Below are 16,994 nucleotides of genomic sequence, written 5' to 3'. Positions count from 1 at the left end.
TTTTTCAATTTTGCCTCTGTACGCCACCACAATGGATTTGAAACGAAACCATCAAGATGTGATTGAAGTGTAGACTTTCAGCTTTAATTCATGGGGTTTAACAAAAATATCACATTAACCATTTAGGAATTATAGCCATTTTAATACATAGTCCCTCATTTTTCAGAGGCTCAAACGTAATTGAACAATTGACTGACAATCAGTTTCATTGTCAGCTGTGGCCTGTTCCCTCGTTATTTCATGACAAATTAAGCAGATAAAAGGTCTGGAGTTGATACCAAGTGTTGAATTTTCATTTTTCAATATACGTAATATATGACCAAAGAGGTGTTGATGCGAATCATTAGGCTGAAAACACAAAACAAACCTATCAGACAGATAGCAGAAACTTTAGGAGTGGCCAAATCAACAATTTGTTACATTCTTAAAAAGAAGGAACTAACTGGCGAACTCAGCAACACAAAAAGGCCTGGAAGACCACGAAAGACAACTGAAAAAAAGAAGAATTAATGATGGATGAAAGGGTCAAGCACAGGCCTTTCACCCATGAGACTGGGGTTTGATTCCCAAGTGAAATCAAAAGTATGTTATTTATCAGTTTTTGGGGGTTTTTTTATTCAGTTTTCAGTCACAGTTTGGTTAGGTTTAGGCAACAAGACTACTTCTTTAAGTTTAGGCACCAAAACTACTCCGTTAGGATTAGGAAAAGATCATGTTTTTGGTTAAAATAGAACCTTTCACGACATTAACCACATGTTAGAAATCCTTTCTGCCAGAACTTCTTCCAGGTGCCCTATTGAAGTGGTCCAGAAGAGCCTAAAACCTGTGTGTAAATAGTCACATTGGCTAGCCACCCTGGTTTCAAATAGCATCTGCCAGAAACTGTATAGACCAAATGAATCAGTCTCATGAACAGAAGTAGTTAAGCTCTCAATTCAGTGATCTCTTGTTTCAGCTTTGAAGGTATACCAGAACCACAACCGGGCGATAAATGAGGATATTTATTATGGCTAAATGTCTATGAGGGACTTAATAAATGAAGCATTAATAGTGTACACATAAGAAAGAATCAAACAGATGAATAAAGGGAATATTTGAATGACAAAATGACCCGTTCACTTAGTTTGGCAATAGTGAAATCAAGTGTGCAATTCTGAGTTACCAGAGAACAGTGGAATGCTATTGGAATGAATGATTTCTCTAAGATTTAAAAAGTAATAATTCAGAGCACTATCCAACAACAGCTCTCGTCACAGGCAGCAGAAGTAAGGTATTTGACTACTTTGGAGCTTCGTCTCACAGTTGAATCCTTTTTTGTTGGACCCGAAGTGGTGAAGTGGATGCCAATCTACTCACCGCTCTCCCAGCGAGGTGACACTTCCTTGCAGATGAAGAGGTCACCAAGGTTACGTGTTGGACCATAGAGGTGCTGAAAACAAGCACTGGGGATGGAGGGCTGAGCAGAACATGGATAGTTGGCCAGCAGGAGCCGCACTGGGGAGTGTAGTCCATCCCCGCTTTCCAATCCTTGGAATTTATTAGTCAGCTGAAGAGTTTTAAAAGAGAGCTGTCGGGGGGGCATTTGGCATGGCTTTGCCACTCTTAACTAGGACCCACGGCTCAGGGTTGTGGGGAGGTCGTGCAGGCTTGGGACTTGGGTTTAGGATAGGCCACCCGTCATAGCTCAGAGCGAGGACATTTGTTGATAGAATCAGCACCCCTCCGGTGGTGACAGCTCGTAGCTCGTCCTTGTTCTAATTAGCCCTATTATTATTATTATTATTAGTTTTATTATTATACATCTTTATGTGGAACCTGCATTGTGCTATGTTCTCTTTCCTCCCCCCTCTCCCTCTATTACTCTCCCTCTCTCTCTCTTTCTCTCCCCCTCTGTCTCTCTCGCTCAGCCCAGCTGGTTGAGGCAGACAGTCGCCCACCATGACTCGGCTTCTGTTCACGGTTTCTACCTATTAAAAGGGAGTTTTTCCTCGCGACTGTTGCCAAGTGCTTGCTCATCAGGGAATATTGGGTCTCTGTAAATATAACTATGCTCTACATAAAAAGTGTCCTGTGATAACTTCTATTATGATTTGGCAGTATATGAATAAAATTGAAATGGATTGAATTGAAAGTTACTGGAAGAAGGTGGTTGCCTTGCTGTAAGTTTAGCTCGATACAGCCTTTTTAACTGTTAGTTTCTGGACCTTTGGAATACACTCAGTTGGTATACTTTCTACTTGCTATACAAAGGTGCGGTGAAACATCTTCAAGAACTTCAAGCAAGTCCAGTTGACTTTGTATAGCAACTAGAAATACCATGACCTGGATTCCTGAGAATCTTCTCAATCTTTTGGATTACATTTATTGGCCTTTCCTGTGACCTGCATTTTGTTTGCTAAGGAAAGATTTTACTTTATAGAACACATATTCTGGCTACACAAAAGAGGCCCCACTCTTTTCTGCTTGGAGTCACAAGTAAAGCATCCAACCATTCATCTGACTCTATGTGGATATGTATCCCTTTGATCTGAGATAGATGCACACATGGTGGAAACCACAGACCTTTACATTTGGATAATGTAAATCAATCACCTACCATTGTCACAATATATACTGTGGTGTAAAATACTCTGAAAACAACCATGCGCGCCTCACATCTTCTACAGTTTTTAGGGGGCGTAAAAACATGTCATTTCCTGACCAGAGAGTGGAGCTGCCTTGAGATAGGAGCTTCCGCTGGAAGTACATCCATATCCCTCTCTTCTGGCTGTGGTCAAAATCCACAGTCCTCATTCTGTGTAATAATATATTCAAGTTTATTTGAAGATGATATGGGGTTCCAACAGTCTGAGTTATTTAAATCATATCATATCTCTTCCAAATTTACTGTCTTAAAAGATTCCCTCTTTGTATTTCTCCAGACAGTATTTTTATGCTGGCTGTAAATGAGGGGCAGTAATACAAAAAGGGGATTTCATACCAAAAAGATTGTAAGTCACTTGTAACTTGGAAGTCATAAAGTTGAAGATAAAGTTACTCTAAGACAATTATTTGAAAGTATACCACTCAAATTTGCCAGAACTAATGAAATTTGTGTTTATAGAAGAGCTAGTAATCATTATATATCTGGGGTCCTTTAAAAATCTGCTCTGAACAACAATGAGAATCAGGAGGTGAAATCCATTTCTTCATGTCATGTCGTGTCATGTAAGGAGTGTGTGGCTGAAATGTTTTGGTGAATTTCATATCATTGTGTATGCACAGCTGCTTTTATGCTGTCCCACATGTTTAACTCATGCTGAGTCACGGCTCAGGATAGGGAGGACTCAAATTCATGACTCAGAGACAAAGTTCAAAACAGTTCACCTTTATTAAGGCTCTGCAGACAGAAGAAAAGGAAAAAAGGGAAAATAAGCAGGCGAAAGACAAAGTCCAAAATTGGGCAGATGGTGGACAACAGGCAGAAAGAAACAGGCAAAAACAGATAAGCAAGGCTGGAATGCTACAGTGGGGAAAACACAATAGACAATCCAGGGAATTAGTGAAAATGGGCCTGTATAGTGTATACAAGGAGCTGCTTAGGGGATTGCGAAAAGTTAGTAGGAGGGTGAGGAGGAGTCCAATGGCTGAAAGGCGGGAAAATCGGGGTTACTGCAGGCCAAGAGGGAGCACTGACAGGGTCTGAAACGACAAGAGTTAAATGGCAGCCTAACCCTAACCCTAACAGGCATAGAAGGAATGAATGCATGAAAGAACTGTGACATGCTGCTTTCATCCTCATGTCCCATGGTTTTCTGTGTCTACATCCTCGGTTACACTCCAAAGAGCTGCCTGACTAATCTTTCTGTATTTCAAAACCTAAAGAAATAAGTTTGACGAGTCTTTCCTGAGGTCGCCGCCAAGGCCTGAGCCACGAGTCACCGGACGAAGAGTCTGGGCTCCTCACATTGACTTACTACCCCGAGGGCATTATTGCCAGATTTATAGCTGATTTCCAGGGTCCCCACAGTGTGAGGGCCCGAGGAGACTCGTGCAATCAATAATTATTAGCTGGTGCCAGTGAAACAGCAGGCGGGGGGGAATTTATTGATGCACCGTAACTCTTGTTGGGCTGCAACTGTTCTGATCCTTTATTGAACACATCAGACTTTTTTTTTTTTTAAATTTAACACTTAAAAACCCAAACTGGTTAATTTGCAGGCTTTACCTCTAATCCTTCTATGTTGTTCTAATCTGATATATGAGAGAGTGAGAGTCTTCCTATTGAGGTATTAATGTTAAACACAGGAAGCAGACAGTAAGGAAAATACACAGACAGAGAGACAGACAGACAAAGAGGGAGCAGTGTTTGCGTTTGTTGTTGTGTGCAGCCCAGTTCTCGTCTCAGCGTCACACTGTGTGACATCATGGGTCGTTCTGCTGACATGCTGGTTTGGAGGTCACTCCTCCATCAGACAGACGGTCGCACTGTGAAATATTCGCCCTGACATCCCACGGTGCAATGTGCTGACACCTGCACACAACACCTCCATTACCCGAGCGCATGCGCTGGGCCGGTGGTGGGACTGTTGTGCAGTCATCAAAAAGAAAGGATGGTTCACGTCTTCTCATCCGCTTCATCATCCCCCCACCCCCAGAAGAAAGAAGGTGGAATCATTCTCCTTCCTAGAAAAAGGAAATTGTCTGTAAATTATTCAGTTGGAAAGCGCAGGAGGCAGATTAAACTACTGATGGGCCATGGGGTAAAAATGATCTTTGGGCCATGACTGAGCCCTCGGCCATCCAATACTCTATGCCTTGTTTACGTATCTTCTCACCTTCAGATATGTATTGATTACAACACATAGCAGACTACACATAGTTTATTTTAATATTACGCCCAGAGCCCCAGAAACCAACCAGTGCTCCTGTGCTGGAATACTAGATGGGATGTCTACAAGATTTAAGTCAAAGGCACCTCTAGATGCTTAAGATTTTGTTGGTGTGGCCACTAAACTAATCAGGGGGTTCTTTGCAAACACAGGGTGTGAATGAGGACTCTGTCTATCACAGAGGAAAATTCACACTCCTCTTCTCCATGCCTGAGAGGCGGAGCTCTGGTGGAGCTACAGGATGACTCCAGCTACAGCGAACACAGTTTGTGTAAGAAGTCAGCCATCCCACAGGCAATTGGTTTGTTCAATTCTTAGAGAATTCTTAAGGTGCTTTTTATTTTAGATTAATTTTCTGTTATCGTATTTTATTACCTAGGGTATTCATACTGTCAGTGCTGCTCAAGGTCTTTATTAGTAAAATACACAACAATTACAGGTGTGGCAGTCATTGCTGGTAATGAAAAGCTGGGCCGTCAAGCTCTTCCAACAGTAAAGCAGTGCGATGCATAAAATCCTGCAGAGACAGGTCTACCCTGATCACGCACAATATATCTGTCTAACGATGTGGTGGTGATATCAACGGGTGAAATCTATTAATCAAAACCTACGCCGTAGGTACTGTATCTACAGCAGGACTCCCACTGACCCTTTGACCATGAAACAGTTCATGTGTGCTCAGTGATGTATCTCTTGTGTACAAGTGGGAATTTTGGCTGAACAGTAGAGAAAAGGTCAGGGAGTCAACAAAATAAAATGCCACCTGTGAGTGAAAAAAGGAATCTGACGCCTGTAGCTTATTCAGAGAAAGAAGGACACCGAGGACATTGCTGTTCAGAGACAAATAAAACCCAATCTATCAGCACGGAGAGAGGGAGAGAGGAAAACATCTGTCCATCTGTGTTTCTTTTGTTGTTGAAATTTGGGTGATTTGATAACCGAATGGTTGTTGCTAATGTACATAATGTTTGTGGCATTCATAATAAACTTCGGGCGGCTGTGGCTCAGGAGGTAGAGCAGGTCGTCCACTAACTGGAAGGTAAGTGGTTCAATCCCTGGCTCCCCTAGTCCACATGTCAAAGAGTCCTTGGGCCAGATACTGAACCCCAAATTGCCCCCGATGAATCATCAGTGTGTGTGTGTGTATATGTATAGAAAAAGCCATGCATTAATGTGTGTGTGAATGGCGAATGTGGCATGTAGTGTAAAGCACTTTGGGAGGCTGACAAGACTAGAAAAGTGCTATGTAAGTGCAGTCCAGTTACCATTTACTTCTTGCTACTCAGATACTCTGGGCTGAATTACTGGGGGGACCACAATTAACATAATTTAGCCAAGAACTGTTGATGAACTAAAAGTGATGACAATTTTTATTTTGTGTGTTTAATTTATTTATTTTTATTAATTCTGATCAAAGAAGGTGTAATCCTACATCACGCTATGCATAAATTGGAGTGCCAAAAATGCTAGAAAATAGTTCACTATGTTCCATTAAAAGACAAATGTCTGCTTTCGATGATTAACAGCCTCACAGTCAGTTTTGGAGAAATTCCTCTTAAACAGGCTTTGTCCTCATTTCATCTGGCTCCGTCCCTCGATGGTGAGACCATTAGGCATATTTGGGATTGGTGTTATTCAAAGCACAGAGTGGGATAGTGTCTGGCCTTTTTAATCATCCAGCAGCCAGTAGCATGCGTGGATTATGGGATTTGCAGCTGCCCCTCCGTCCCATTGTTTTTCAGGTGAAGTAGGCCAGTGGTTTGGGACACCAGGACTAAATCTGGCCTGGCTGCCACAGCCCAGACTGGAAACTCACCATAGTCCACTGCAAAAAATATACATTTTACCATTCAGTCCTTACTCTGACTCTGTAACTGTCTGCAGCCTTTTTTATTTAATTCAGTGTCTTCTCTCTGTGACTGTTTCTACACTGTATGACAAAAACTCAAAACTCAATTAAAAGAATCGAAGACACTAGGACCTTACACAATATTTGACTGGCAGATGACATCAGTGACGTCTTTCAGTCGCCGGATTCAAGATTGAAGATATGTTTCATTTTTATTGTATTTCTTTTTTGCAATCTCAGCAACAGAGAAGCAAATTAAAGGAATGACTTTGGGAAAAAATTTTTGGAAATATGCTTACTCGCTTTCTTTCTCGGAGTGAGATGAGAAGATGTGAGTCTCATGTCTGTGTGTTAAATATTGAGGTGGAGACAGGGTAGGGTTAGCCTAGCTTAGCATAAAGAGTGGAAGCAGGGGAGACACTAGCAGCAGGCAGACACAACTCTGTCTACACTTTAATTTCCAAGTTTGTCCCTTTCCCATAAAGAGGGGATGGAGTTTCCAGTGTGACCTGGTAGGTTTAGAGGCATCTTGAGATTTTAACTGTTTGTTGCTGCTGAATTCAGGCACATGCTGCAAGTCACTATTGCTTGAGCCAAGATTCAATTTCATTTCATTTCAGATCCTCAATTTCCTGTAATACGTATTAACACACCATATCAACAGATGACCCAAAATCACACTCCAACACACCATAACACCAACTCACAACATATAAAACTAGACAACAATAAAGAAATAACACAACAACTACCTCCAAAATGTCTCCTCAGGTCAACTAATACGACATTACTATTATGATTTATCAGCACTTTGTCTCTTTCTTAAAACGTCTTTAACTGCTTGCTAACTAGTTTTGGCAGCAGCTGGGGTTTGGGTGTTACAGCTGACTCAGGATGGTGGGCGATGTGTCCTGTGCAGCCACCCTATTGAAGCTTGTAGTTTATTGGTTATTGTGACAATAAATAAGATCACACCAATGTGTGTTTATTTGGTCAAATACACTATGTCAACCCTGTCTCCTTTGTTTAACTTAAGGGGAACGATGCAGGTTTCAGTAAACTGGTCATAAACTGAACATCTTTTTGACTTTTTGACTTTTTCTGGATTGAACAAAAACCACCATCTTTCTGTGAGCCCCTACAGAGATCCATAAAAACATTTCATAATGTTTTATTCGCTACAGGCTGATAAAAAGTTTTGCAGATACCATAATTACCAATGTTTTCTCATTATGTTAATAACAAACAATCTGAGCAGAATGGTAGCGAATTGCTGTAACCATGAAAACCAAATTTGCTCTGTTTCTTCTTTTAATGAGAAGTTTTTCTCATTTTCCTCATCACGAGACTTCTCTCGTTATTATGACAAATCTTCTCATTGTTACTAGATACCTAATTATTGTTCATATCAGAAACTCTTCTTGTAAATCAACAACATATCACTTTATGACGTTCTTGTTACTTCACAAAACCGCCATTTCTTGCTATAACCAACGTTTCTTGTCACAGAATGAGAAGTTTGCATGTTGTTAGAACAAGAAACTTCCATATTGTGTTACAGTTTTTCTCAATTGCTTAGGCACAGTTCTCACACGCTAATGAATATTTTCAAAACAACATGTCCAAACCACTGGGCACTTCTTCCCAATAGATTTGAATTTCTCATTCTTTACAACAAATTGCAAATGTTGTAGTACATCTGTCCAATTGAGGAAGTACAACTGTATACAATTTGCACAATTACCAATTGAAGAGTTCTTTGTTGATCGAAAATATAGAGTATGTTGCTTCACAGTTGAAAGGAAGGCAGCTGTGGCTCAGGAGCTAGAACGGGTTTTCCAGTAATTGGACGGTCGGTGGTTCAAACCCTGGCTCCTCCAATCCACAGTATTTTGTCCTTTGGCAAGATACTGAACCCCAAATTGCCCCTGCTGGCTGTGCCGTCTGTATGTGTGTGTCAATTCATGTGTGTGAATGGGTGGATGGCATGTAGTGTAAAGTGCTTTGAGTGATTGATAAGACTAGAAAAATGCTATGTAATTGCAGTCCACTTACCATTTCCCATTGAATAATCATTCTCTCCAAAACATGTAGGAATTCTTTCATTGTGTCAGTCATCACATGCACAATAGTCTGTTCAGTGGTCAAAATCTGTCAGGCATATATGAATATCATTACAGTAATATGGATTTTTTGTAACATCCGTTAAATTAGTGAATTGCAGATGAAACTTTAACTTCACTGATGAATGGGGAGTTTCTCACATCGTACATCAACACATTCTGTCCACTCAGCTGACACCTGCTATTAATGAGTGTGGATTTTGCCAAACATATTTATAGAGTGTGACCACAACAGAATCACGACCTGGCCAGGTAAATACTGAACAGGGGCAATTTGCCTGCTAGTGGAGGAGGAAAAGGAAGAAAGCTCAAATTCATAACTGCAATGTGTGTAACTTGCGCATGATAACATCAATTGGTTTGGGCCTGTCATTATTTGTTAGCTAAATTCGCTAATGTTGTTGAGCTAGTTAGCTAAGTACCTAATCCCGAGTTGGGAAGTCGTTCTTCCGACTTCGGTGTGTTCATGTGCTTTTAAGTCAGAATGACACAACAACATGGACACTACAAAGATGTGTTGTATTTCGTTGCTCAAAGTTGATGCTGCACCAGAACATTCCCTGAAACCACTAAAATATTGCTTTATCTGACTTGCTATCAGGGCTACTGCTAATAAATAACTTTTCTAGCTAATCTAGCTCACTCTCCATACAACCTAATACCATATTACAAACTAAATGATAGCAAAAAAATTGATTTGCAATACGATAATTTGCACGTTTAATCAAAAGTTTCTTACCATCATCCAAACATTTACTTTTGTCCGCCATGTTTCTGCGTATATGACAACTCAACAACTCAGCAAGTCGTGTACCAAAATGGTACTCCCGCTGCCCTTGCTCTCTTGTGTGTTGTGTCTTTCACACTTGTGTGTGTGTTGTGTCTTTCACACTTCTTTCCAAATATTTTTTCAAATGCCCCCGCTAAAGAATTAAATTTCCACTCAATCCAGGAAGTGAAATAGCAACTCGTTCATTGGACAATGAAGACAGGCACGTCATACGCATGATTGACAAACGTGATTGACGCTGAGTGACATTTAGCCTGCCAATCACAGTGGTTTATTTATATGGGAGTACGTACCACACAAAGTCAAGCATGATTTGTTTATTCTCCCAGACAATTTTTTTTTTTAAACCCCCCAAGCCGTGTGGGCCCCTCGCATCCTTGGGCCCCAGGTCTTGAGCCCCAGTTAGCCTCTGCATTGAAACGCCAGTGACTGTGGAAGACAGTTACTCTACGTAAATAACAATACAATTCCATGGAGATGTGAGTGCAATGTGTAATGTGAAGCATTGTACCGTTGAAATCTGCATCTTTATAAGTATTAAATTCGATACATAGTAGCACTCAGTTAGCTCTACAAAACTATCATTCTAGTACAGTAAACATTCAGTGTCAATGAAAAAATAGCACAAGACTGAAATGTGGATATAAGGGATATTTCCAGGGTCCACTGCCATACTGAAAAAAAATCATACACAGTGCCACAGGAACTTTTCATTTTGTGGGAATTGACTTTTTATATGAGACAATAACTTTGTTTTGAAGCATAAGTCCAATGTTTTGGGTGAGTCGTGACATTTTGCAGGTGAGCTATGGTGTTGTGCTGTACCATATGAGCTGTTCTGACATATGCATCTAGAGCTTTGACAGTGTTAACACTGCTTCAAGTAATGAGCCAAAGCGATTGAGAAAAACTGTAAAACAAGAAAAAGGTCCATAATTTTCTGAAGAGACACTGTAGCCACAACTAATCCCATGACATGACTGATAAACATGAACTGACACCATTGGCTGCATGAAAGGTAGAAAATCAATATAAAACACTAAGGTAATCTTTGTAAAATAATCTGCAGTAATGTGAAGTAGATGCATTAGATGCGCTAAGTGAGGAACAATGCATTCATCTGTTTAAATGATGGAAACAGCAGAAGAAGTGAACACCATGTGCTTTTATGTCTTCTTTGCTTTGTTTACTAATACACAGATGTGCAACCGTTCACTCCTTCATTCAGCCACATTACATAATCATGTCAGCCAGGATCACTGCTATTAAGACTGCATCCTCCTGGTACTTTGGATTAAGTTATTAGAGTGGGATTTAAAGCACAATAACATCCTCTGTTATCTATTCTTATATACAGAATACTGTCAGTGCACTGCAAGAGCTGTTTGTGATGAAGTGTTGGAATTTACTTTGTACCACACAAAATCTTCCTCCTGTACTGTCACTTAAAGGATAAGAGTGGCAAGAACATAACAAAGTTTCAGTCTGACATATGTTATTCCTCTGCACATAAAACCCCCATGATGTTGCATCTAGGTGGCATGTTTTGTCCTTTACTGTGACGAGCACAGTCAGTGTCTAAATTTAACAAAATAGCAAAGCACTGTACAAACTGCTCAATGGCATCTGACTGATACGGAGCTGCAGAAGTGTCCCTGACTGTATTTTCTTCGGTTGTACCTGAACAGCAGTGGATTTGGCTCTCCAGTGGTTCCCCAGGGCTCTCTGAGGCAGGTGGCAGAGTATTTGGAGCAGCTCCGATGTTGGGCTTACAACTGGAGGCTGGAGAGTGACTTGTCTGAATGTCATTCTGTGAGTCTTGTGCACCATGAAGTCCTCCACAATCTGCTGTGGGTTCAGCTTCTCTGCTCATTCACCGTCAGTGTAAAACAGAAGCAGTCAACTCAACCACTCTGCCCCACCGAACTCAAAGTTCAGTCAGATACTGAGCTGAATGAGCTCTGCAGTCACAACAAGGGATGACAGCAGAAAGGTGGTGCACGCCTCACTGAGGGTCAAAGTTCCTCAGAAAATGTAGAAGTAACACCTGGGGGATCATGAGCGTGTTAGCCAGACCCAGCATGCACCTGTGGGCCACAAACCCTGTGGGTGTGTTTGAGTTTGGTCACCTATAGCATGCTCACCAGGAGGTATTGCATTGCATTTTCTGTACTGTTCACAAACCCAGACGGGGTGCGACCACAACCCCCGCACCCCCCGCCACTCTGTAGGTACACATTTAGAACCTGTATGTTTTCCAGAGAGTCAGCTGAGCGTAGAGTGTCTCCTCTCTGGAGCTCTGTCCTCCAGCGGCGGCAGACTCACCAGTGCCTTCTTCTCTGCTGCAGCTGCTGGTTTGGCTCCTTCATTTTGTTCCAGTGTTACAATTTATCAGGACTTCTTCGTATGACTTAGTTTCTCTCTCTGCAATGCTAGATAAAGTACAATGGTCAAGAATTTTAAAAAATTTTAAAATGACTTGATTTTTACAAATACTCAAAAAAGTAAAATGACTTTGTGACAGTACTGACAGTAAATATCATTAATATCCTCCAGAGATGAAGAGGACTGAGAATATCATCCAGTTTTATATTTTTGAACTAATAATATAATCAGGAGATGATGTGATGCTTCATCAGAAATGAACTTTATAGTTTGATGTGTGGTGAATTTGTCCACTTAGCCAGAGGGAGATCACTTGTGGATGAAATGTCAGGCATGTCCACATGAAATAAAAGTAAAATAAAACTCATTACTTATAAAGTTAGTCACTACTCAAGTAGTTTTGTCAGGAGACGTTTGTGCTCAAGTTATTGCTTTGCTGACTACTTCAGTTTGACTATTTGTTTTTATAAAATAACAGTACTTCCAGATTGCATGCAGGCTTTGGCTTTTACTCTGCAGTACTAACATACAAAACACGAGTGCCTGGCACATACACTGACTGATACTGGGAGTAACAATGGGGGGCAACAATCTTTTCAGTTGAGAACCATTTTGAGGACTGATAACCCATCATGGCTTGTGGCTTTATTGCTCTCTTGATGACACAGCAGCTTTAAGTGAACTCTCTCTGTCTCCTTTTTCATAAATTTCCTTTATGAAGATTAGAGCAGATTGCTCGAAACATTTTCTGCTGTTAAACTACAAACAGTCGTGTTTTTCAGTGTTTTATGGTGGATTTATTCATAAAAGCCACATTACTAGAGCTTCCAGTCAATCTCCAACAGCACACAGACACACAAACACACATACACCAGTGGACAGGCTGCTCTCCTGCTGCTCTACCAGTCGTTCTTCAATGTCTGATAACACAGCAGGTTCAGAGTAATGACTGCTGGATTATACCAGATATAAATAGACCAGGAGGAAGCAAAATATAGTGAGTGTGACATACGATGCCATGCAGGAAGGTGGAATTTGTGTGTGTGTGTGTGTGTGTGTGTGTGAGAGAGAGAGAGAGAGAGAGAGAGAGACCAAGCATGCCTGTCATCGAGAGGAAAATGAAAGGAGAGCAACTGAAGATGGGATCAGGAGATGATTGTTAATTGTGTGCTCTATTTCAACGAGTTCTAAACCAAATAGATGTGCCCTAGTTCACTTGGCAGTACTTGCCAAATAGCTTGAAGGTAATTTGTTGAGGAGCAGATGCATGGATCGCCAGGTAATAAAGCAGAGAACCTGACGTCGAGACCATATGGCCTCGTCTGAGCTGAAACATTCCTCAGCCTGCCTCTGACTGTACCTTGTCCTGTCCATGAACCTCCACTCCGCAGATAAACGCCCTCCATTACACACACGCAAACACAGATACGTACACTCACAAATTCTACAAATCAGAGCCTGTTAGATTAGGGATGTTCTCTGTAAAGCTGCTTAACACATTGTTATTCACCTCTACCATCCTTGTCCCAAACACCTGGACCTGAACCTAGAACAGATTGTCAAAGAAATCCAGGGATGGTTGAGTGTAACAACAGCATCAAAGCTGAACACACAGCATCTCTCAAAGAGCTGTCAAATGGAAATTCTCCTTTTCATGTGACCTGTGCATTCTCTTCTTTGACAGCTACAGTATACAGAATGGGAACAAGATACTTGGTACTTTGACTGACGCTTGTTGGGTGCGTACTGTATGTAATTAGATGTGGTCCTCACCTGGTACGTGATCCTCACACCTGTTAAACTCAAATAAATCAACCAATTAATGTATCACACCTTTGTACAAAATGTAAAAGTGAATGTATTAAGTGGTGCAACAAGACAAATACAGTATTCAGACATGAGCAAATAAAGCGATCAGAACAAATACAAACCGGATCAGCCACGTTCAGCTCCATGGATGATAGCCAATGACGGTCAGTCTGAAGGTCGGTCAGTCCACTTTGTCCTCTTTGGTCCTGACTGAAATATCTCAACAACTATTGAAAGGACTGTTGTGAAATGTTGTACAGACATTCATTGTCTGTACAACATTTCCAGAATCCTATAAGGATATGACCAACGGGGTTAAAATTCATTCAATTTGTCTTTGTACTTTGGTTTATCTATTCAATAGTTGGGCTTTCTTTACAACGAGCAGTACAGCCTCACAGAAGAACTGCCCGGCTGTAGACTTTTCACACAACATGTTACGCCTGTTTGGTCGTAGAGGTGTTCACTACAGTTATGAACTGTTCTTCAACGAAAAAATCGCTAACAAACCAAACCGACTACACTAAATCGCTCTTGTCACCTAATGAATCAGTGGCTTTTAGCAATGCAGCTCCTCACAGGTGACTGAGTGGACTGTTGTAAGCTCAGCTGTGATTCGCAGTCAAATAAATAACTAACCCTTTATGATGTCACACTGCTGGTTGGAGGACCTTTTTCATCATGGTTACAATAACAAAAACGTTGTTAAGGTTATAGAGCCACTGTCATCATGGTGAAAAGAAACAACATTGACCGTCAGGTTGAAACAAGAAACAAACAGCAGCCTCCCGTCCAGTTACCAATGTCTTGTCATTTCTTCCATCAACCCCGTCCTACACCCAATGCCGACGTTGTCGTACTGTAACAACGTCACCTGATGTCCTGCTCTGCTCCTGTCATAATTACTACAACCAATAGAGGGCGCTGTCACTTGAACATTTGCTGAAAAGACTGATGTTGTCTCACACAACCACCAGAGGGCCCCTGTTTGTTTGTGTGTTTGTTTGCCTTTTCAGTTGGATAAATAAGATGTAATTTTTAGATGTATTAGGGAATTGGGATGCAGCTAAAGTCTTTCTCCAAATCTGGTATTAGCATGAAGCAGTCACTAGAACTGGCCACTGTACGGCCCAGTTAGGTAAGGACGACCACCCTTCAGCGGCAACACCTTTTGGGAACCTTGGTTCATTTTGTAAATTGTTTAACGGATATTTACACAACATTTTTGTCCTTTTTATGCTAAGAAATCACCATGTGTAAACTTAGTAGAGCAACCGAATCCCTGATTCTCCTGGAACAGGATATGGGTGAAGTCTAGGTGATGTGTCAGTCAGTCACGGGGGATGCTGGGTGAGTGTGGGTGAAGCTGAAGGTGACTGAAATACCATATGGTCCTACTGTGAGCAGGCAGCCCTTACCTCAGCAGCTGCTACACACATAAAACACTGTGCTCTGCTCACAAACCATGGAGTCAAACCACCCAGGCATGTCTTAACTTGTAAAAACATATTAATAAGATACATACAGTGTGATGCACACCAATGTTTTTATTCCTCATCTGAAGTATTTCTACCTTTTCTAGCATTCTTCAGTTAATGTTGAATGAAAAATTGGGAAAAAAAATCATCTCCTAAATTGTCATATTTCTGTTCCTAGCAGCCTCCACCACAGCTCCCGTTTCAACTGACTATAACTCCGGTGGGATGGATACTCTTGCTGCTGAAAAAACATTTTCTTAAATTCCTGAGCGGAGGGGTCACATGCCACTAAAACTCCTTGTGTCCTGAAACACAGTTGATGGACACAAACACACACACACACACCTTCCCGTCCCACTTTCATCAGCTCCCAGTAGTTATCTACGTGTGTCCTTAATCCTCCTCCACAATCACAGCAGCACTCTTCAGCCTCAGTGTTTCCTTTTCACAGTGAGCTGCTGTTTCAGTTTTTCTCTCGGCGCACAGTGGGCTTCCATCCCCCTTCCGCTCATCTGCACGGTACGTCCGAACTGTCAGTGAACTTGCATGTGTTTGTTTTGTTATGCTCATGTTCTAAAAGGAGAGTTTAAAGTTCACTCCCCCCGTTTTGCATGGACCGCCACATGTTCGCTGGCAGATGTCACTGTCATGCAAGCATTAACATATCACTGCAGTGCAAACAAACGCTCCTCCGCTATAAGAGCTGTCTTTGGTGTGTTTGTGCCTCAAAGACACAGAGCCCTGTGAAGCGCTTATCTAAAAGTCCTGAGAGGATGCCGTCTAATGTTTTTGTACACTCTCCTCCTGTAGGCAGCCACGATGAGTGACCAGCGTCGAGGTCGAACCTTCCGGGTCACATGCAGTCTGAAGACACCAGCAGCAGGATCAATACAGGATTGATGCTCTGTCACAGCAGCTCCACAGCCACAATGTCACGACGGCAGCGTCCTGCTGATGCTTTTACTTTAGCTCTGCAAGAAATCCAGCTCCTCTGTCAATATGACACACTGCACTCTCACTGCCGTGCTGGTCTGAACCGGCCACAAAGTGCACTCACAGACATCACCTGTAAGTCAAACTTTGTGGGCAGTGCTTCGGGTTTTATGCTCCGTTGATGAAGTCAGAGTCTGTTCAGTCATGGTGGCTGGTGCTTAGGTAAAAAAACCTGAAAGTGACCAGTCGGAAATTTGAGCATGGAGACACACACAGTGGATGTGGTAAATATTCCAAACACAAGGTCCACTTACTTAGCTATTCCAAGAGCTTTTGACTGCACCCCGTGGTCTTCTTCAGCAAACGGAATGCATTCAGGTGTCATGACCTGACTAGGGGCTTGTATCTTGCTGTGTGAGTTTTAATAAATGAAGAACAGGGAGCACAACCACAAATGAACTGATAATGATGATTATAAATCATAATGAACAGACTGAAACTTTTCCAAAAGTACTCGACACCCGTGCAAAGGCAATTCAGCTATTAATGTACCATTTGTTGCATACAGCCAAGACTTTAAAGGATACAGCCAATTTTCACCTCAGACCTTGTTAAGTGTTGAATTGTGCTTGGGACAACTCAGTGACAGCCGTAGAAAGAAGAAACTAACTGATCCACTGCTGTAAAGATACAGCTTCTCATGTCGGGTTTGTTTTATGCGCTGTGCACCACCATAAGACAAACTTCAAGTAAGAT

The sequence above is a fragment of the Xiphias gladius genome, chromosome 4, assembly GCF_016859285.1.
Source record: "Xiphias gladius isolate SHS-SW01 ecotype Sanya breed wild chromosome 4, ASM1685928v1, whole genome shotgun sequence".
Lineage (NCBI taxonomy): Eukaryota > Metazoa > Chordata > Actinopteri > Istiophoriformes > Xiphiidae > Xiphias > Xiphias gladius.
Note: the sequence above shows the minus strand (reverse complement) of the source record.